Here is a 22,401-nt window from a genome sequence, read left to right as displayed (position 1 = left end):
ATATATATATAATAAAATTTACCCTTTTAAGTCATCTTAAATATACAGTTCAGTGGCATTAAGTACATTCGCATTATTGAGCAACCATCACCAACATCCTTCTCTGGAATTGTTTTCATCTTGTAAAACTGAAACTCTGTATAAGATGAACAATAACTCTTCCCCATTCTCTCCAGCCTCTGGAAACCACCATTCCACTTTCAGTTTCTAGGATTTTGACTACTCCAGATACCACACATAAGTGGAATCATCCATTGTTTGTCTTTTTATGCCTAGTTTATTTCACTTAGTATAATATTTTCAAGGCTTCTCCATGTTAGTGTCAAAATTACTTTCCTTTTCAGACTGAATAATATTCCATTATAAAATATACCACATATTGTTTGCCCATTCGTCTGTCAGTAGACACTTGACAACTTTTCCATCTTTCGATTATTCTATTTGCTTCTATACATGTGAGTGCATAAACCGATTTGAGTACCTGATTTCAAGTCTCTTGAGTATATACCCAGGAACAGAGTTGCTGGATCGCACAGAAATTCTATGCTTAACTTTTTAAGCACTAGCCAAACTGCTTCCCACAGCTGCTACACCATTTTACATTTCCACCAGCAATGCATGAGGATTCCAGTTCCTCTACAACCTAGAAACTCTTATTTTCTGGGTGGTGGTGTTGAATAATAACCACCTGAATGGGCGCAAAGTGGTATTTCCATTTATAGGTAAAGGAAACTGAGGTTCAAAAATGTTGACTAACCTATTCAACATCAGGTTGTTGGAAGCAAAGGAGGTTCAATTCTAAATCTAGAGCTCTTCCTTGGGTCTCAAACTTTTTGCTCTATTCCTTGAACCAGCATTACACTAGGAACATAGGGTCGTTGAGAAAACTACAGAGGCGAAAGTCTGTTTGAGAGAAGAGCCTAGCTGAGTCTGTTCTCATTTTAAGATCCACGCAAGAATAGAAAAGCCATCTCTGCAGCATAATTGCCTGGTCAAGAGCATAGCCAAGAACTTCAGATTCTCAGTTATAAATAGAGGCTTTTGAATTCCTGTTTCTCTGACTTTTTTTGGTTAGTCAAGTGGTTTTTGATCTTTTCTTTCTTGCATCTGTACTGTTTCCCCCTAGGGACATTGTGCATGTTCACTTGTGCAACCAATTAGGTTGTTTTGATTGTGGCGCTAACAAAAGGGTTCTTATTGAAACGAGAGTGAGGAAGGGAGAAGAAGAGGAGGAGGAGAGGGAGAGAGATAAGAGAGAGATTATGAGATGGGCATAATCACCATGCACAGCAGCATTTCCACCAGACGAACAAATTTCACATCCATCCTGCTATACAGGACAATAGGAGTTTCCAAACAGGTACTGTAATTCTCTGTTTAACTTCAGGCCTAATCCATAGAAACTGGGTTTAAAGGCCCACTTCCTGCTCTCCCAAGGTAACAGGGTGCTTTCATATCTTCGTAATCTGACAGTCTGAGCATGGCGAAGGCTTAAAAAGAGTAAATGCCTCGATGGATCTCACAGCTAAAAGAATATCTGAGACAAGTCAGGACTCCAGTGTTGGCAGAACCCCGGGGCTTTCTGTATATTGCTCCCGTCAGCCTCCTGCTTCAGCTCCTACTGAAACAGAGCATGGTGAGGGCCACTTCCTCTTACAGTCTCCTCTGTCTCACCTGCAAATGTTTATTATTAGCAGCATGAATGATGGGGCAAAGAAGTATGGAGTTCAATTAGATCACATCTAGGACCCTTTCCAAGAACTTTGGATGGGACCAAGCTGGTCTGAGTTTCTGACTTCATGACTTTTTGCTGTGTGAATCAGGACCAAGGATTTCACCTCTCTGAGCTTCAGTTTCCTTACCTGTGAAGCAGATATATTAACCTAACCTCATAGGATTTTTTTACTGTGAACAACAAAAGGAATATATAACTGGGAACATGATTTAGCAGTTGATATTTGAAATTAATATTCACCAATGAAATTTGATTCATTCTGTTAGAAAGACATTGCAAATTTTGAGTTTTTCCTATATCCTTATATTTGGGGGACAACCCAGCATATAATTTTATATGTACTGCAGCTGAAAATAAATTCAATTCTGCAGGTCGTCCAGTATGGGGTATGTTTCACTGAATTAATTTTCTCCAGCTTCTAGCAGTCCACAGAGACCCACTTAAGCAAGCCCTCAGGACCCATGCCTTAGACTATACCAGTTCCAGCCAGCAGCCGAAGTTATTAACCTGCCCACAAATGCCAGAAAATGCTCTTGAGAGGGCACTGCATGTGTTCACCGAACTACTGCATTTAATCCAAGTTATTAACTACTTTAATTAAATCTAACTCAATCAAATACCTAGACTGTGTCATAGGCACTAGTTTCAGCAGACAGAAAGACAACTAACCTTATTCCCTACCTTAGTGAAAGCACCATGCCTTTGGTCCAGTCTGGGTTTGTCTCACATTTTCTCCTGATTGCGCTGGGGTTTTGGGTTGTTGTTGTTGTTGTTGTGTTATTGTTGGTGGTGGTGGTGCTGGCAGGAGACCAGAGTAGTAGTATTTCCTTCTCAGTGCATTGTATCAAGCAAGTACCTGATGTCAAGATGTGTCACTGGTGATGTTAATCCTGGGTTACACTTGGAGGAGTTAACCTTTGGTTAAGTAGTGGTTTGATTATGTTTTCAGAAGTTACTGTTTTACCCTTTACATTTAATTATGTGGGGAGATATATCAAGACTATACAAATACACTGTTTTTCATGGAGCTTTCACCCACTAATTTTATTATGCATTGTCTTTTAAGTATTTTCTCACTCCAGAAACTTACCTTTTCATTAGGAGTTCAACAATGAGGAAGCAATATGATAATGAGATGATTTCTGATAGTAAAGGTGTTATAAGGACAGTGTAAGAAGTTGAGTGAGAGCAAGAAGTCTCCCTTAGATGGCACATCAGTGAAGCCCTCTCTAAGAGGGTGACATTTGAGCTGAGATCTGGATGACAAAAGCCAGCCTCAATGAGATTTGAGAGAATAGCTCTCCAAGCAAGGAGCACAACAGAGCAAAAGCCTCAAAGCCTGAATGAACAGGCCTATTTGAGAAAAAAGATCAGCCAAGCATGGCTAGAGTAAAGTCGATCAGGGGTCAAGTGTTAGGAGATAAGGATAAGGAAGAAAGTGAGGAAAATCAGACCAGGAACCAGGTAAGCAATATAGGTGAGGCGGGGAGTTTGCAAGCTTTCCATGTGCAGGGTACGGTCTTTGATTAGGCATGTTCTCTGCCTATCCTGTCCAGTGGGGTAGTCACTAACCATGTCCATTATTTCAATGTAAATGATTGGTTAAAATCAAATCGAATCTAAAATTTCAGTTCCTTAGCCATACTAGTCACAGTTTTGAGTACCCAATAGTCACTGTTGTGGCTAGTGGCTGCCCTATGGATCATTACAGATAGAGGACATTTGACAGCACCACTACATATGTCTTCTGCAAGCATCCATTAAGTTCTTTCCTATGGGAGACACATAGCTGAGTGAGTTATGACCCTGTTCTCTAGGAACTTCAAGGTTTGGAGACAAATGTGTATATATACACACTACCACCAGGCAACATGTGAACCATGGGCATAGCCTCCCCCTCAAATGATGGAGGATTTGGATAATACACTAGCAATGGAGAAATTTCTCAAAAAAGCTTAATGGAGAAGTACCACTTAGGTGTCTAGAAGATGTAAGTTTCATCTAGGATGAAAGAATGAAGTAATGACTGAAAAAGTTTGGTATGTGCTGGGGATCTGGAAACATCAAGGGCAAGATGAAGGTAGCAAGTAATCTAGGTTGGCTGTAGTTTGGACATGTGTAGGAGAATGTAAGAGGGGATTAGCAGGTAGGTGGGCGATGAAGGGCCTTGGAACCAAGTTAAAGAGTTTTATCGTTATCCTAGAGGCAGTGGGGAAGCTATTGATGATTTTTGCAAAGGGAGTAATATTGTGCTTCAGAAAGATTGGTCAGCCTGCGGTATATAAAGCAAACTGTGTTTGGGAAGAGACACTGCCGGGAGAAATCTATTGGAAATCTATTTGCAATAAAGCCGACGTGAGGTCATTCCTGTTCCAGTACCTATTTTTCTGAATCCTGAAAACATTCTCAGGCACGTGAAGATATAAAATATGAAATTCAAGAATAAACTTTGATTACTCTGGATGCTGAGAGAAGATTGCAAGTTCTAGGCCAGCCCAGGCAACTTAGCAAGACCCTGTCTCAAAATTTAAAAATTTTTAAAACAGCTGAAGATGTAGCTCAATGGTAGAGCACCCTTGAGGTCAATCTCCAGTGCCTTAAAAGATAAAATAGAATGAAACTTGCTATTTGAAAATATATGCTGCTTACTCTTGATATTGAGCAAATATCAGACTTGTTATGTTTAATGAAGCTATTTGATTTGGGGGGAAAAGGACTTGTCTTAATTATTTTCCTCATCACTCAGGCAAAGTAAAGGACACCCATAAGTTAAAGGGAGGGGGGTTTCTTTTAGATCAGTCACAGTTAAGTGTCAGCTGGCGTCAAGGCAGAACAGAATAGTAAAAAGGCCTGTGGAGGAGGAAAGCTACCCACTTCATGTTGGCCAGGAGGCAGAGAGCAAAAGGTGAAACTGGGAAGGGCGATAGAGCCTTCCAGGTCATGGTCCCAGTAATCCATCTCTTACTAGCCCCCACCTCTTCCCAATAAGTGGTCTGCAGCCTCCTCATAATCCAGTCACCTTCTACCGGCTCCACCTCTGACCGCATACGGCTTTGCAGGGACATCCCAGGGAGGTCCAAACCACAGCATTTTGCTCTTTGTGGATGTTTATTCACCTGGATAGGAACTTTCTAAATTTTAACATTTCCAAAAAAGTCACCTTGAACAGTTTGTTACAATGCAGTCCTGGCCCCCATCCCCAGAGATTCAGATTTAACGTATCAGAGAGGAGGCCTAAAGTTCTGAATTTTAATGAAAAGGTATCAGGACCAGCCTGGTCAGTGATCTGAGGAAAACTGCCTGGGAGATATTCCCCCTGTTCAGTTAACACATCTCCCTTCTCCTTATTCATAGGATGTAGCTCTGCAAACATAAAAATATTCTTCTCCTATTCTTCCTTTTTCTCCCTCCACCATGGATTAGTAGACTTAGAGAACTGGAACATATTCTTTTCTATTTGTAATTAGCTTTGATTTTGTGAACTTAAAATAGGTGTGACTGATTATTCTTTCATTTTCTTTTCTGATTACTAATTTTGAGAGCTTAATCTGTCTCCCCTTCATCACTTATGCCTCATATTGAATTTTGTCTTGTCTTGTCTTGCCCTATATGCCCTGAAAATTGTCTCTAAGATTGAGGACCTATTAGGGTTGCTGCTAGAAACACTTCAGGGCTCTGCCAGGGTACTGGAATCAGCAGAGTGAGTGCTGCCACAACTCTCCTCAGAACTCTTGCCCCACTGGGGCCACAAATAACCCTCTGAGTTGGAGTTACCACCAAAGCCATTTCCAGATCAAGCTACTGAGTCTATGGTACAAGTGGCATTGGTGAAGGCATAAAGTAAATATCTGAGTGTTTTTAGTCTAGGTCCCTGAACTCAGTATCCCATAGGCTTTGTTCTTTAACACACAGCCTCAAAGACGTAGGGGGAAAGTAGTAAAGGAAAGTTTGGTGATGCAATTTTTTTCTGTGAGGTTGCAGAAACTCTTTTGTTCAGAAGGGAGCAGGAGGTTGACAGCATTTTCTCCTTTGCCCCTGGGTTTTGCCTATAGCTAGCCATCTACTTCCAACTCTGGCACTTTTAGTTTCAATTTTTATGATGCTTTTTGCCCAAGTATGATTAGCACTACCAAGTAGCCATTCCACTTGCCCGTCTTTAAGACCAGTATTCCCAGGTCACATGTACCTAGGGAGTCCAGAAAGTGATAATCACAGACTTTTCTTTCAGTTGCACACAAGTCAAGAGCTTTCACAATTTAACACAGTCACTTTCTTCCACATAAATCATACTATAGACAAAATAATTGAGAAAGGATCAAATTTTCCTTTGGAAACCTATGCCTCTGCCTCTGCCTCTGCATGACAGATGGCGATTTCAAGGCAAGAGCCTCCTTTGAACAGACATTTCCTGTAAGGAAGGGACTGAAACATCTATGCAGCCAGGCTCTTGGAGGCACTGATCCCTCCCGAGGGCTTTCCTCCTCAAGGTGAAGCAAAATAAGTCTGAACCAGAAGTGGAAATGTACCAAATGGTTCTGACAGAGCTTTCATTAATGGAGACTCAGACATTTTGGCTGGCAGATACCACCATGCAAATCTCCTAATAATGAATATGCCAGGTAGCTTGAAAGAACAGTCCAGGACCAAGACCACTATCCTGGAATGCCTTCTCTGCTTCTCACTAGGCAATAAATATGCTCTCCTGCAGGACCCAGGCAATGTAGTACAAGTGTTCATCCACCACAGAGTATTCAATAGAATTGATTGAGTGTCTGATTCCCTACTCTATTGTGACAGCAGAGTGTATATCTTCATCCATCTCATTCCTGGTTTCTATTTCTGGCACTTAGTAGGTGCTTAATACATGTTTACCTACTGCGTGAACAGATGCATGGCATGGAATGGTATAACAGCTTTAGCAACCTTGGCAGATTGTCATGCAAAGAGAAGTTGTTTTGGTCATTTATGCATTACTGTCTAGAACTAGAATCGGGCAGTGGGTGCCCTGGTTTGGACAACAGAAAACTAACAGAGGAGTTAGTTTTAAACAATCAGGACATTGAGAAGTTCAGAGAAGCTGAATGCCTTGGGGAGGTAGTGAGGACCCATCAAGGAAAGTATTTAAGCTAGAAACTGATCTATGCAAAGATGTTCTAAAGCCTGGACATTCTGAGGAGTGTCCAGTGTAGACACTTTAAGGTTTCTCCCAGCTTTGAGACTGCTTTCAGGATTTGTTTTTATTCACCTGTATGGCTGCTTTATTGGTCTGAATATATATGGGGATATTTTTCATCTTCCAAAGTCATCCAAAGCAACCTCTCTACTTACCTAAGGAGCTTTTGGTGGGAACTGAGGATTGACTTATAGTGCGGCTGACTCATATGTTGCATGATTCACTGTGCTCTATAGATGCCCCCAAACACGTATATCATTGTGTCTGCCGTTCCGAGATGACACTGTTATTTCCCCACCTGTGCAAATACAGCTGTAAAAAATGATGCATGACCAGCGTCCCTTCCCCAGAGTGTAGACAGAGAATACACACCCTCTAGCTTAACACACCCACAAGGCGCACACACGCTCTTTTCAGAATTTCACCATTCGATTTCAAGTCTGTTAAAAAGAGAAGAAAATTGCAAATGAACTCACATTACCTGCAAAACCAAACCGAGCTCCCTTCAAAATCACTGAAGACATTAAGTCTGAGGTCTACAGAATCTCCTTCAACCTCTGTGGCTCCCCAGAAAATCAAAAGGTTTCCAGCAGCTTCAGCAAACAAGCAGGGTCTGCGCCTTCTCTCTTTGTTAGGGATTTGATTCAAACTGTGTCTGCTAGCACTGAAATACAAAAGGAAAAAAACTTGGAATGATGTAGCTTTGAAATTTTTTAGCAAGCACCACGGGAAAGAATAATAAACCATAAATTGCGGCATCTGGCCTTAAATTTATAAAGAAAACAATAATGCAAGGAATCAAAAATGTTACTTTCCTTTGTCATTTAAAAGGGGAGTTTGTACTCTTCCTCGCTGTTTTTTTCATTCTTATTTGACCAATGGTGAAACCGCATCAAAAGCAGCATCACTTTCCCCCCAACTCCTCCAATAAGCAATAAACTTTTTGCCTACAAATTTCTACAAATTTAAGCAACAAAGAGATTGAATAAAGTTGAGAAGAGTGCGGCCCTTCACTCAAAAGAAAGTCTACAACTGGTTTTCTGATTAGGAAACAAAGCCAGGAGATACCACAAAAGAGATACCTCTGCTATTGAACCTGAGATTTAAAGTAGCCACCTAAGTTCAAGGTGAAACCCCTCCTTCCTCCCCAGACACCCTCTTCATGCCAGAGGTGCTATTGAATCATGTCTTCTGCTAACAGGAACAGACTATAGAATGAAGGCTGGAGCCTAAGTCCTTTTTTTTTTCTCTTTTATGTGCTCTCAGCAAGCCAGGACCAATTCTATTATATTTTGCTCATTTGGGCAATCATCTTGGACTGTTATAATAAACACGCAAGAATTTTTTTTCCTCTGCTGTAGCCACTGCTTGCTGTGCTGCTCAAAATAACTTTCCAAGCTGACAAAAGCACTGCAAGTCTGTAGGCCTATTGGTGTAGACTCTATCCCTGTGTACCTGGATGCTGCGGGAGCTTAGTCTGAATGTTCCCAGCTCTGGTGCGGCTGTACCTGACAGAGAGATTTCTGCAAGAAATCATAATGGGCAGTGCTAATGAACAGCAGTAAGAGGCCTCCAGATAAGAAATAGGGCTTCCCAGAGACTGTCAAAGGTAAGTGATTCTCTGTGCCCCTCTTGCTCCTTCAGCCCAAGGCATGAGGTATCCAGTGGAGCTGCCACGTCAGGGAATGAGCCAAATGGAGTGTGTCTCGGTGATAAGGTCAGAGGACACAGAAAGGATTTCTTGCTAGAATAAGAGAGTGTCTCTCACCATCTCTGCAACCTGGCTCCTTCAGGTATATTAAAAATACAGCTGACATTGCATGGAATTGGCTAGGGTAGATTGTGAGCATGAATATTTTTCGTGTCCCCCCACCCAGGTGATTTTAGAGTTGAGAACCCATCTTCCAGGCTCTAGAGGGAGAAGAGAGGGTTATAGAACTATGCAGAGGATTATACCCAGAGTTAAACAGTACAATGTAGGCTACCCTCACTACTGCTATTAATCCAAAGGCTGGTTGCACATCATGATGGCAGTATCTTGATTGCAGTCCTGTGGAAGAAATGGGTTTGTTCTAGAAGTCTGGGGTCCTCTCACTAGTCTCTACCCAGGGTAAGGGTTTAGAAAATATAGACTGCTTGTCACAGTGAGCTCTAGGAGTGGATTGGCTCAATTTCTCTTTCCCAGGCCCCTGTACCTATGGACACAAACCATGAGCACAATCCATTTTGTTATAGAGTACTGAATTTGGATGCTTGGGTTCTACTGCCTTGATCAAGTTCCTCTCTTTCCCAAGCCTCAGTCTACATATTTGTTGAATAAGGATATTGGATTTTGTAATTGATCCCTCAAGGTCTACCTGCTTTTAATTTTCAGTGGCTTTCAAAGATTGAGTCAACAAAATATTCTTCTCTGTTTGCTAACAGGAGACCAGGAACAGTGACAAATGCCCTTCCATGTTTGGTAGATAAGCAACACCAGAGGTACAGAGAAGGAGCAGAAGTAAGATTGCCAGGCATGTTCGGAAGAATGCTAAATATTACGTAACAAATGTCCCCGAAAATAGAGACAGCATGGAAAGGGGAATGGGGAGAGATTCCTAGTTACCTGGATGTAGGTTGTGGAGGGTCTTGTGTGCCTCAGTCAGCTCAGTCTTTGGATTTACTGGAAAATGGACTCAAACTCAACCCCTGACTGTTTGCCTAAAAACTGATGCCAGCTCCAATAGCCGCATCATCATGGTCCCTTAGCTGAGAGCTCATACCTTACTGTTCTTCTAATGACTAAGTGCCTGGCACTTGAGTGATTAATTAGTGAAAATTTTTGCTTAATTTATGGCAGATATCCTGATGAACACTGAAAAGGAATAATAAGCACACAGGGGCCAGGGATATAGCTCAGTGGCATGAGCACCTGCCTGGCAAGTGCAAGGTCCTGAGTTCAATTCCCAGTACAAAAAAAAAAAAAAAAAGATACAATAAGCACACAGCTGATAAGCTACAAGATAAACTCCAAGTTCCCTAATATCCATTTTTTCTAAAGCCTCTGGAAACATATAACTGAAGTTTAAAATGTATTTTCTGATTCTTGTGATGTTATGAACAGCCTTTGGCCACCAGATTTTTCTATGCCCACACAGGGACACTGTTTGTACATTATTTTGGATGAAATGGAGTCATTTACATACATTTGCATAGTGCTTTCAAAAGGCCTTAATTCCAAGTGTGTCAAATAAAAACAAATTAGTGTAATCTACTGCCATTGTAAGGCAGCCCAGCTTGGGGATCTTGATAGTGCTGGGCCAAGGCTGCAAGAGTTGGAAGCCAGCTTTTGAGAAGCTATGACCACCTCTACTCAGTGTGTCCAGAGGTAAACAGAACCAATAAAGTTTGAGAACAGGGAACCCTTTGGGACAAGTAAAGTCACAAGCATGTGGCCGGTTTGCAGTTCAAACCCCACTGACACCCCTTATGTCATTTCAACCTCACCCTGTGTGCTTCTTAGGGCCGAGATTGTTAGGAGCTTGTTAGCAAGGGGATTAGAGAAATTAAATTACTTGCTAGTTACGCACTAGCAAGTGGTCATGCCTAGATGCAAACCTGAAACTTCCAAAGCCAGGCCTTTTGACATCAGAGGCTTCATACTCTGAGAATTGACCCAGAGTTGCTTGAAAAGCAGTGAAAGGTCCTCATTGACTGCTAATCCAGTGTTTCCACTTTAGACAACGCGCTGCTATTGTGAAGCCACATGAGGGAACCTCCTGATTGTGCTGGGGCTGCATCACCCAGCTTCTGATGCATCTGGCCAAAAGTAATTGCCGTTTTATCATTTGAGACAGTTATTTGAAAGTTATGGTAATGGGGTGAAAATATAAGCAGCTTACAGTTTACTAGAACATTAATCCTCTGGAGATGATTTCTTTTTCTCTGTGCATCTCTGTCGGGCCTTTTCCTTTGCATGAAGTAGAATTTATTTTTAGACTTTTCTCCCTGTGATCTACTGTCACTGATCCACCCTTGCCTACTTATTAATGTCCATATTTGCTAAGGTCTACATAAAGGTTTCTAGTGCAGGTCCCAGATAAGAAGCGCTCTGCTCTGCAGAAACACTGTTTAGCAATAGCCTGAGAGATACACATGGGGAAGTAGGCAGCAGCCCATGCACTGTGGAGCCAGACAGCGCTAAGTCTAAATCCTGGCTTTTCCATTTTTGATGACTTGGCCGTGGCCTTTCTGATACTCAGGTTTCTTCATCTGTAAAAGAGGTTGCGCATCTGCAACTCCCAGATACTCAAGCAGGTGCTCTGAGGCCAATGCTGTGAACTTGGGGAAGTCTGGCTGGGACAGGCTTGCGTGGGCCTCTAGGGTCAGCTTCTGCAGCCTATAGTCCTAGGATGCAGAGAGTATTCAAAGATCCACTTACCCTTGAGAGATAGGATACACTGCCCACAGCCCACTTTAGTAGAACTTTTAAGGCTACAAGTGATCTTTATAATATTTTTATAAAGTCAAAAGGAAAAACTGAAGTCTTAGGTTTAATAAAATTTTTAATATATAACATTAACATATTTGTTTTTATACTAAGGCAACCACAAATAGAAGTTTTGATGCATTTGTTGGACAAAGGGTCCCTTGAAGACAAAAGGGTTTGGAGCCACCAGAAGTCTTAAAGAATACCTGCCTGCTCCTGCGCAGTCTTCTGTGGTCCCCTGAGAATCCACTCTTCACCTATTCAGTCTTCATCTGCACTTCTTTACACTACAAACAAGTATCCAAATTGGCCAGCCATGGGCTGACCTGGCCCTCAAATCTCAAGAGGCCCAGGAAGAACCACCTTTCTGAGGAGGCCAAGTGTACCAAGATGACTTTGGGTTCGCTCCTCCTCAGCCTCTTACCAGCTCCGCATCTTGTTCTGGTTATTATCATTCCACATTCCTCAGTTTCCCTGTTCCTGCCTGACAACCCCTCCACTACCTGATGCCAAGCAACAGGAGAGAGGAGGGCAGCAGTGCAGGGCTGGAGCTCCAGACTCAGTATTACATGGCACAACTATTGTTACCTCAGAGTTTCTCCATCCGGGGACTTTTCTGGAGATTAAATAAATACTTCAAAGCCATCATATTGTTCTTTAGTATGGTTTACTTAACATAAGCCATTCTGTTTACTTAACATAAGCCATTCTATTATTTTATAGACCCAGAATCCATTTGTGATGTGATTGTTGATGCCTCAGTTTCTCCATCTGCAAATTAGACCTAATAAGAGCAACTTCACTGGAGCAACGGGAAGGGGAATGAAATTACAGCTGAGAAAGTACAAAATGCCCTTGAGAATAAAACAGACTAGCTAAGCTTGGAGTTTTTTTTTTTTTTTTTTTTTTGGTTTTTCTCCGGTACCGGGAACCGAACTCACGACCTTGCACTTGCCAAGCAGGCGCTTTTGCCGCTGAGCTAAATCCCCAGCTCGCTTGGAGTTATTATTAGCATGCTTGTCAGGGAGCCCAAGCCTCTCAGAGTGCCTGGGGCATGAGGATTTCCTGTGTCTACAGGGCTAAACATACACCTCCACTTCCTTCTTGAATCACCATCAGTTAATTTTATCACTACTAAATGAGCCCTGATTTTCTGTTGTTTTCAGTCTATACTCATGCCCTGTGAAGGGCTGAGTGAGCCAGAGGGGGCCCAGCGAGGCCATCCAGACTGGTCCATTCTCAGCCATGTTTGCTGGAGTGTGGGCTGAGGGCTAGGGAAAAAAGAACAAGGGGAGAAGTCAGTGGGTAAAGGAGGGCAGCAGCAATCAAAGACAAAGAAGCGGGGGTCCAAGAAAAGACAGTTAAACATGTCTGAAGGCTGGGAGAGGACACCTCAGCTTCTAGTATCACTCAGGTCTGTGCCTCATTCTCCATTCCATGGTCTTTTTTGAGCTGGACACTCAGGAAGTATTCCCAGAGTCCCTGCACCCCTTGTCGCATTGCAGCCACCGTGTGGCAAATAAACAAGACCTGCTAGAGCCATGTTTTGTCTATTTCATGTTTTAAGTTAGAACTAGGGATCTTTGACCTGAAAAGGACATAGGAAATCATTTGCCTAATGTTGTCTGCCTACAAATGAAGAAAGCAAAGCCTAGAAGCTTCAGGTAGTTATGTAAGGTCACACAACAAACAAGTCAAAGACTAAGACCCAGGTCTTCTGGTGCCAAGTTCAGTGTTACTTTAACTGTGTGTGGCCACACACATTCCATCCCACATGCCTGGGATTCTAGGACTGCCTTCACTTTTATTATGCTGTTCATCCTTACACCAGCCAAGTCTGGAAAACAAGTACTATACCCCACTTTTACCGGTGTGAGCCGAGACTGACAGATAATTCAAGATCACCCGGGTCAGTGCAGCAGGACTGGTGTAACCAAACACTCCTGATTCCCAGATGTCCTGGGGCTTCTTCCCATACTACCTTGGAGCCAACTGCCCAGAGCTCTGTGGTTATGGCTATTGTGAAGAATCCAGGATCCCCATCCATATTTATAGTAAAACTTCTGGTTCAACTGCATTCATGTTTAGAAGTCTCAACATTTTTTAAAATTTATCAGAGGAAAGAAAGTAACAATAGAGTTGATGGGCAATCTGTATAATTAACACCCCAAAGCTCCTAGTACTGTAAGGTTTTTGGATTCAATGCATTCTCCCGACAGATGCTCTTTTCACTGGTCAAGTGGCATTATCATGAGGATTATAATGGGGAGAGAAAGTGCCTGGCAGAGGACAGTGGAGAGTGGGCATGATTTGGGTTTGTCATTAGTGATCTTAGGTACGCTTCAGTGTACCTAGGAGACTGCTTTCTGCAAAGATTTGAATGACGAAGCCAGTGAGTTCCAGAGAAGGAGTTGGACATCTGTTTCTCAATTAGTGTTAATTTAGCTTGTTTGGAAATGATTTGTGCCTCTACAAGACAGCATAACTAAAAGTTGTTTTCTTTCCTTTGACCATAACTTTTTATTCATCTCACAATGGGCCAGATGGATGCATCAGAGGGGCGTTGCTGGGATGCAGAAGAATGATGGATATTCCTGTTCCCACCCATGTTTGAAAAGACATTGTTACCCCTTAATCTCACTACAATCACCATCTCAGTTCAAGGCCTTGAGAAATGCCCAGCCGCTTCCGAAACACTTCTTAGAAGCACATAATCAGTACCCTGTTGTTGTTACACCAGAGCTGATATTCAGGTGGTATACACTACCCTGGTTGTGCTGGTTAATAAAACATTGACTTATTTACAGATGAGTTGGAAAATAGTCAGGTCTGTAAGTCCTGCAGGTGTTGCATCACGTCCTTAGCTGCCTCAGACTCAGAGAACCCTGATGAGTACAGATGAAGCACTTAAGTACAACCAACCTGCCAGTCAGGCCCCAGGGGCTCCAGTATATCTGCTCCACTCCTGTACATCTCCCTCCCTGCCAAAGCAGGTCTGGCCTTGGTGAGAGAGACAGCATCCCTTATAATTATACTGGCCCCTAGCAGGCAGTTGCCTACTCTGTGGTTCCCCTAGAAGGCCCCTGGGTGACTGGTTGCTAAATGATTTCAATATCACACTTTGTCTTTAAATTCTCTAGTGAGTTCCGCAGGGAGACCCATGCTATTCACAGGGCCCAATGCAGAGTAGTGAACTCTCTGCTCTTGGATATGATGTTGACATAGGCCCAAAGAGTATGTCCCTGCCCTTGAGAAAAGCATACCAGCCCTACTTCTTACAGTGGTCCAAGTGGGCTGTGCTAGACACTGACTGCCTAGACTCTGCCTGCAAAAGTAAGCTGGCTCAGCTGGTGGGAAGCAGAAGTCTACAGTGGTCTACTGAAGCCAGCCACTCTTGATCCATGAGTTATCAGCCGGGGTCCAGAGAGAATCAGGAGTCAGAGAAGCAGAGAAAGCAAGAAGAGATGAGAAATGAACAAGATCTAGCTGGTTTTTCTCCTCAAACGGAGTCCATGGATAAATAAGGGTCTGTGAGTTGTCTATTTGATAATTTAAATGATGCTTTCATTTCAACGGTAATCTTAAAAAAGACACTTTCACCTCTACCCTTGGGTTTGAGACTTCAATCACCTTGGTACCAAACAATGGCGCTTTCTTTAATTGTCACGGTACATGACAAAAGATGTGAGGTGCTTGGCAAGGACCAATGTTCCTGAAGGCCAAATGATTGCCAGGAACCCTAATAAGAGAAGCGTTTGCAGCAGGTGGTGTACCAGCAATTCTCTAGAAGGTTTGATTCATCACATAACCCACATAACACAGGAAAATCAACATTAAAAGACCCGTATCTGTCTTCCCATCCTGCTGAAACAAGATACCACAAATGATGTACGGCTTTTCTCTTATACCTCTGGAGGCAAGAAATCCAAAAGTCATGGTGTTGGCCAGACCATGTTCCTGCTGGGTAGAATCCTTCTTTATCTCTTCCCAGCTTCTGGTGGTGGCCATCAGTCTTTGGTGTTCCTTGGCTTGCATCTACATCACTTGAACTTCTTCCCTGTCATCATACGGCTCTCCTTATGTGCATCCCCCCGACTCCTTTTCTTAAAAGAACACCAGCCATGTTGGATTACAGCCCAGCCAGTGAGCTCCTCTTAGCTCAGTCACATCTGTAGAAACCCCACAGACAGTCATATTCTCAGGTACCAGGGATTAGGATTTTGACCTATCTGGAAGACACAGTTTAGCCCATAGCAGAACTAAAGAGGAGAGGTCTACCTGTTGCCTCGTTAGCAGCAATATTGTTTCTGCCTTCTATCATTGAATTGATCTGTTCATTAAAACAATGAGATTTCTTTTACATTTATATTGACTTTTTTCCAAGTAATTATTGAATTATTATTGTTTGGCTTTAATAGCCATGAAAGAGCTATAAGCGTAAGGAGTTTCTGCCCACTTTTATGCTGCACATTTGAAACTAACTTTATAGTACATAATTTGTCAGTGCAGGTCATCCTTGGCAATCTTCTCCTGTTCTGCTTAGGGTGGTTGTACATTGTTTCAACATCCTGAGAGCTATGTGAATTTCAGATGTGGGAAGAGACTGTGCCTTTCCAAAATGTGTATGTGTACATAGATCTGTTAACAGAAGCTTGCATAAGTAAATGGTCTGCTTCCAATGCTCTAAAAACCGTTTTACTCTTATGATCAATAGACACTCCAAGATACACGTTGGGTGTTGAAATAGCTTGGAGACAAGATAAATGCTGATAATGTTAGAGCCCTCCAGTTCTATGTCCCTCAGTAGTCCTATCTAGGCCAGAGAAAGCTCAGATTTGCCTTAGTGTCCTATAGGCAGAGCTGGTCTGGAGATAGACCAGACTCCAAAAAGTTAGATGGGCCCTGGAGCCATAGAGAACTAGAAGACATTCTAAGACAAGTCCAAAGTTCACTTCTTCTAGAATTGGTGAGATTCCTAAGGGACAGTATAACCTGTTCTATCGACCACCAAGGCCCTAAGGACAAGTTTGACTTCAGCATTCCAAAAAGTGATCTACAGCATCAGTCCTAGGCATTTGCTTCATGCTCTTTGATTCAGAAATGGATGGATAAACATTAGTGGGGCTTCCGGGCTCTACCTAAGTATCACTAAATGCAGATTCCTGGGGGATAAGGATAGGATCTGGAAGAGTACCCTTAAGCAAATACATAGGTTTCTTGACATATCCTTAAGTTTTATTTTAATTTCAAAATGTTTAAACCTCATCTTTTAAAAAATATTAAACTTAGTTCCTCAAAAATATTTTATTAAAATTAATGCTGCTGAAAGATATTCTAGATTTTTCCTGTGTCACAGTACATACACCAGTTCTGGTCCCATCTCACCTGTAATCTCCAGTTAATGAAACACTAATGATAATACTACTAATAATAATTATTATTATTATTATTATTATTTAAAGGATTTCTATGAAGAGCCAGTTGCAAAAATACAGAATAAAGAACAAGAATACCTGACTCAAGCACTAAAGCACTCGAGATTTTGAACTTATATAACCCATTTAACCACACTGAGCCTCTACCATTTAACCTGGAAAATGGGTCTAATTCTACCTTCCTGTTTTCCTGATTGGTGTTATCATGAAGACTGAATAAAAAATAGATGTGGAAGTTTTGAAAGTGTGAATTACTGTGTAAATGTCAGTTGTTTCTGCCACTTGTCAATGCTTTTCCGTGACCAAAACTACCATGAACACTCCTGAATTTGAATAAGCTGAGTTCATTACTAGTTGAAGTGTGATTGGATGAATACCTGGTGGGGGGTGTTCAGGAAGAGAGTGTTATAAAGAACCTATTTCAGGATTTGGTCTTCATTTGGTAATTTGGGGCAGCTTCTGGGGAAGCAGGGGTTCTAAACTGGGTGCAGTCAAACAGGTAGGGGCAATGCCCATAACTGGGTATCAGAATAAATCACTTCAAGGGAAGACTAGACTGAGAGTAAAGCTATAAGTGATTTTACAAAGCAGGAGTAACTTGTTTTGCCCTAGAGAAAAGGGTATTTGGTATGTGGTAGGTAACACAACGATCTCATCTTTATCTACTTAGAAGTGTCCGTGCTTTATCTCATTTTGTCATGGGCTCAGAGTAACTGTGTCTGAGCTTGGTATTCTATGATTCGTGTCTAATAGGAGAATCACAAGGCCTAGCTGTGATTGCCAGGACAGCTTCTGCCTGGCAGGGGCTGCTCTTTTCTTCTTTCTCACATTACACATGTTCTGTTCAAACCAACAGATTCTCTGTAGAATTGTGGGCCTACACTGTATTTCAAAGCTAGATAACTCAAAGTAGATAAGAAAAAAGAAAAAGAAGGAAATGAAAAGGCAAGAAAATGAGCAAGGAAGAAGAAACTTCAAGAGGAAAAGAAGTTCCTCTCTAGTGTGTTTGCATACCCACCGATATTCCTCAGGAGTCAAAGAAAAACAAAAATGAATCGAGTTGTTTCCACTTTGTAATAGGCTACTTTGGGGGCAGCACCATATCATGAGCTGAGAAAATCCAACCTCACTCAATTCTCTTAAAGGGCACCATTCTAATCTAAGTTGGAGGGCTGATTATAGGTCTGACCTTTCTCTGCATGCCTAACTACCTGTCCCACTCCTGCTAAATTTCATGTCACATAGCTCTTGGAGGGGTCTGTGCTTCCTCAATGATTTGAAGAAAAGGATTCCAGAAGTATTTTCTTCTCTGGCTGGCCGGGGATCAAAGTGCACAGGTGTTTCATAAAACTTAAAATGACTAAGCCATTTGCCTCAGGTGGCTAATCAAGCAGGTTTAAAGAATTTCTAGGTATCAGGAAACCACAAGTGCAGAGCGGAAATTGAATTGCAGTCAAAGACATGGTTCAGTCATTAAAAGCTGGACTTGATGAGCTAATAGAGAGTTACCAGCTGATGAGTGAACATCAATACAGTACCAACAAAATTGGCCTCTGTTGCAAGCAGTTTTTCTCAAAGACCTCAGGGCACCCAGTAGAAGATGAATTCCTTATACCAGCCATATCTCAGTTAATAGCTTCAGCTGAATCCGATTAATTTAAAGGGGCTAATGAAAATGATGTAGGAGACAAGTCTGAAGATAATAATTTGATGCTGAGATATCAACTGAAGAATGGTGACATTCTAAAACCAGTCACCTGGAGAACAGGCAGAAAGAAGGAGGAGGGGATAAGGAAGCAGAGGGTATCTGCCTTTCTTATCAGTTCACCATGTAGCAAAATTGGCTGGCATTCATCAGTGTACAAGTCCGTTTTAGTTGCTATAACAAAATACCTAAGTCTGATAGCTTTATTTTTTAAAGTTTTACTTGGCACACAATTGTGGAGGCTGAGAATCTAAGACCAGACAGCCCCATTAGCTCAGCCTCTGGTGAGGCCCTAACTGCAGATGGCATCCAGGTGGTAATGCATGTAGAAGTTAGAGATCACATCCTCAGGCAGGAAGTCAGAGTGGCTCAAGAGTCAGGCGCAAGCTTTTGCAACAATTCATTCTTGTAGGAATTAACGCAGGGGCCCATGAGAACTACCTTAATTCTTCTAGATAACTAAGGACCCCTCACTAGCCTCTGCCTTTTAAAGGACACACCACTCCTCAGGTTGCCACATAGAGGCCCAAACCACCAACATGAACGCTGGGGCACAGACCACAGCAATCTGTAAGCAAACCTTAAAGTGACCTTCAGATTTCTAAGAAATTCAAGTGTTATGGGTGCCAAATAGTGTACATGTCCTGCATTTGTGCTGTTGTTTTACTAGGAAAAGTTCTCCGGATGTTCTTCTGCCTTCTTTTCATTACCTATCTTTTCTTTTCTTTCTATCAATTTTCAGACCAAATTACATCCACAACCAAACCCTAGCATTACAAAGACCATGACTTATACAGAAAAATAAAAACATCTAAGATGAAGAGGGAAAATTAGATGGTTAACAAGTAGGTAGAAAGTGCCTTAGTGGCCAAATGAACCCCACCTTTGTTACTTGAAGAGTCAAAGTTGCCCAAGTCTACATAGCTCATTGCTTATGACACAGTATCTCAAAAATATTGGCACAGAGAGAAACGTATATTGCCTTTTGGGTCAGATTGACCTGTTTTCAAACCTTAACTCCAGCTCTTATTATCACTGTGACCTTGGACTGACTTCATAAAACATTTCCAAACTCTATATTATGTTCTCAAAAAAAGTGAAGGGGACAGTACTTCACTGTATTACTTCCAGCACTCGGTGACAACATGGGTATAAAAGCACGTGGCAGTGTATTCTGATATTCAAAACCTTTTTGATGTTATGCTGTTCTCAGTTATCCTCTTGTTTATGGCATCCAGCAGAACCACCTCTGAGAGATACATAAAGACTAAGCCAAGACATTACTCTTGGATTAGACTCAAAAGAGTAGGTCTTGGTGATGGCTGCATGGTCCTGTGAGTTGAGAGATGAGTTTAGAAGTTCCAGTGGGAAGGTTCAGTGATTTCTCAAAGATTTAGTCATTGGAGCACCTGGCAGATAGTGGGTTTAATATGTACTTTGTGTTATTGAATAAATGCTGATTAGTTCTCTTTAATCGATTAGCTCATTTCTTCTTTGGAGTCAAAGACACAAAAACCTATGGGACTAAATGGTAAAGGCCCACCAAATTGAAAAGTCCTAGGGCTTTACTAGATACAAGTCAGGTGCTTTCTTGAACTGCACTGGCCTAACAACTAGGAAATCTGAATACTATAATGTTGCAACCTTGGACAAATCAGTTCAGTTCTGTAGAGTTTCAGTTTACTTGTCCATGAAACGATAGTTTTGGCTAGAAGATTTCTATTATTCCTTCCAGTTCTAATGATCTATGATCCAAAATTGACTGTGTCCATGCAAGTGGATTGCTCACTGACCTAGAGAGAAAAGGCACAATTGCCTCATCACTCAACTGTGTCCATCAGAGGCCAGCACTATCCATCAGAATTAGAAGGCCAGTCTTCACTGTAAGTGGTTAGTGTAGGGCAGTGGTGGTGAACCTATGGCGTACATGCAGCAAGGGGTTGTTTGTTATCATTGAAAGCTCAAAAACATTCGCCATCACTGTTATAGGGGCTGGGGCTGATCAGTGCCTTTCTTTTGTGGGTTAAGCATTATTTTGATAAATACCTATCTTATGAATTTTAATCATGTGGACTGTCAGCAGTCCTCAAACTAGCAGGACGGAACCATTGTTATTACTTATTGACTGATTTAGAGCCAGGTCAAAGAAACACAATCCCAAACTTTGGCAGCTGAAATATTTATGATGCGCCTAGTGTTGCTTCAAAGTGATGCGCACTTTATGCAGGAAGAAATGCATTATGGAAAGTCAGAGTTTAAATTGATGAACATGTTTCCATTTTAGCTATGTAAATCACTCATCAGAAAGCAACCAATATGAATTTGATGTTCTTAGGAGAGAAACCAGGGGTAGGGATGGGCCTCAGAGCTAATTCTGCTTTCTTGACTTTCATAAAAAGAATGAACTATCCCCAGTATCCGACCCTAACTTGAATCCCATTTTCATTAGGCCATTATGGGCTTCTTTCCTCTTTTTAAAGGATAATGTGCCTCCTTGAAGTGTGTCATGTAGATACATAGGAATGAAATTAGGAGTTTTTTTTAAATATGCAATTAAAAGCCATGTATTTCCTCTGAGCCAAAGATCACACATGAAAGATACTTGTACAGGTGCAAGTAATAAAATGATATAGAAGGCATCCTTTATAAAATCTCCAAGCAAAAGCCTATATTCCCATGCCCAAACCTTCTCCACACTTTGCCTTCACTCTGTGAAATCACATTAACTGGTTCCAGCTATTGTGGGGTTGGGGTAGAAGAAGCTCTGAGTTTTAAAATATCTTGTTGTAGATATTCCATTAAAGTTGGTGTAAAAGATCCAGAAAACTCTTATTGGCAGACACGATGGCATATGATATTACAGATGGGGAAGTCATTTGGGCTATATTGACTTTGGTGGCTAAAAAGGAAAGACATGTATCTTCTAACCTTCAGCAAAAGGGTAAGATCCTTTAATTAGTGATCAAGTGCTTCTCAGCACCTGCTCCAAGCAACTATTTGAGGTGAGCAAAAATTAGCTGAAATTTTGTTTGCTCTCAGATATAGTATCAAGCCTCCTAAATTGGTTTCATGTTTCCTCGTCAAAACTTTCTAGAATCTTGTTACTCAGCTTGTGGTTAACACCAGCATTACCTAGGACAGTGATGGCAAACCTTTAAGAGGCTGAGTCCAATCTGCAACCCAAAACCCACTTATTCATGGCAAAGTGCCAATACTGTATAGCTGAATACTGAGCTTTTGGTTTAGAAAAATCAATTCTACATTACCATATTTTGTCTTAAAAAGAACAACACAACATGCATGCCATAGGTTCCCCACAACTGACATAGGAGCTTGTGAGATATATAGACTTCAAAGACCCAATCCAAAATTGGGCATCTGAGATGAATACACACTTCTCAGATAAAGAAATACAAATGGCAAATAAATACATGAAAAAAGTTCAACATTATTAGTCATTTCAGAAATGCAAATTAAAACAATCCTGAGATTCCATCTCACCCCAGAAAAAATGATTATCATCAAAAAAATCTATCAACAATAAATGCTGGAGGATCTGCGGGGAGAAAAGAACACTTCTCCACTGTTGGTGGGAGTGTAGACTGGTGAAACCACTGTGGAGATCAGCCTGGAGATTCCTCAATAAACTAGGATTAGAGGTACCATTCAACCAAGGCATTTCCCTTTTTGGTATTTTTCCAGAACTAAAAACATCATATCACAGCAATATATATGCAATCATGTTTATAGCAGCATAATCTGTAATAGCTAAATCATGGAAGCAACCCAAATATCCAACCACTGAGGAATGATTAAAAAAGATGTGCTATTTTTATACAATAGAATATTACTCAGCTATAAAGAAAGATAAACTCAAGGCTTTTA

General features: G+C 41.5%; 1 protein-coding gene and 1 long non-coding RNA gene across 2 annotated transcripts in view; one reads left to right on the top strand and one right to left on the bottom strand.

Annotated features, from left to right (window-relative positions):
- Window positions 1-11,898, bottom strand: part of LOC102018711 — a 14,625-nt gene extending 2,727 nt beyond the window's left edge. Inside the window, exons 1-4 of the long non-coding RNA XR_263452.2 lie at window positions 11,583-11,898; window positions 7,390-7,572; window positions 7,064-7,206; window positions 2,417-2,635 (exon numbers count right to left, since the gene is read on the bottom strand). This is a non-coding gene — a long non-coding RNA (uncharacterized LOC102018711). The remainder of the gene's footprint in view (window positions 1-2,416; window positions 2,636-7,063; window positions 7,207-7,389; window positions 7,573-11,582) is intronic.
- The window catches only part of Alk (anaplastic lymphoma receptor tyrosine kinase), a 701,863-nt gene that overhangs the window by 445,838 nt on the left and 233,624 nt on the right, over window positions 1-22,401 (top strand). The gene's annotated exons all lie outside the window — the stretch shown is intronic.

The sequence above is a fragment of the Chinchilla lanigera genome, unplaced genomic scaffold, assembly GCF_000276665.1.
Source record: "Chinchilla lanigera isolate Chin_1 unplaced genomic scaffold, ChiLan1.0 scaffold00068, whole genome shotgun sequence".
Taxonomy (NCBI): Eukaryota; Metazoa; Chordata; class Mammalia; order Rodentia; family Chinchillidae; genus Chinchilla; species Chinchilla lanigera.
Note: the sequence above shows the minus strand (reverse complement) of the source record. Positions and strands in the feature narration are given on the sequence as shown.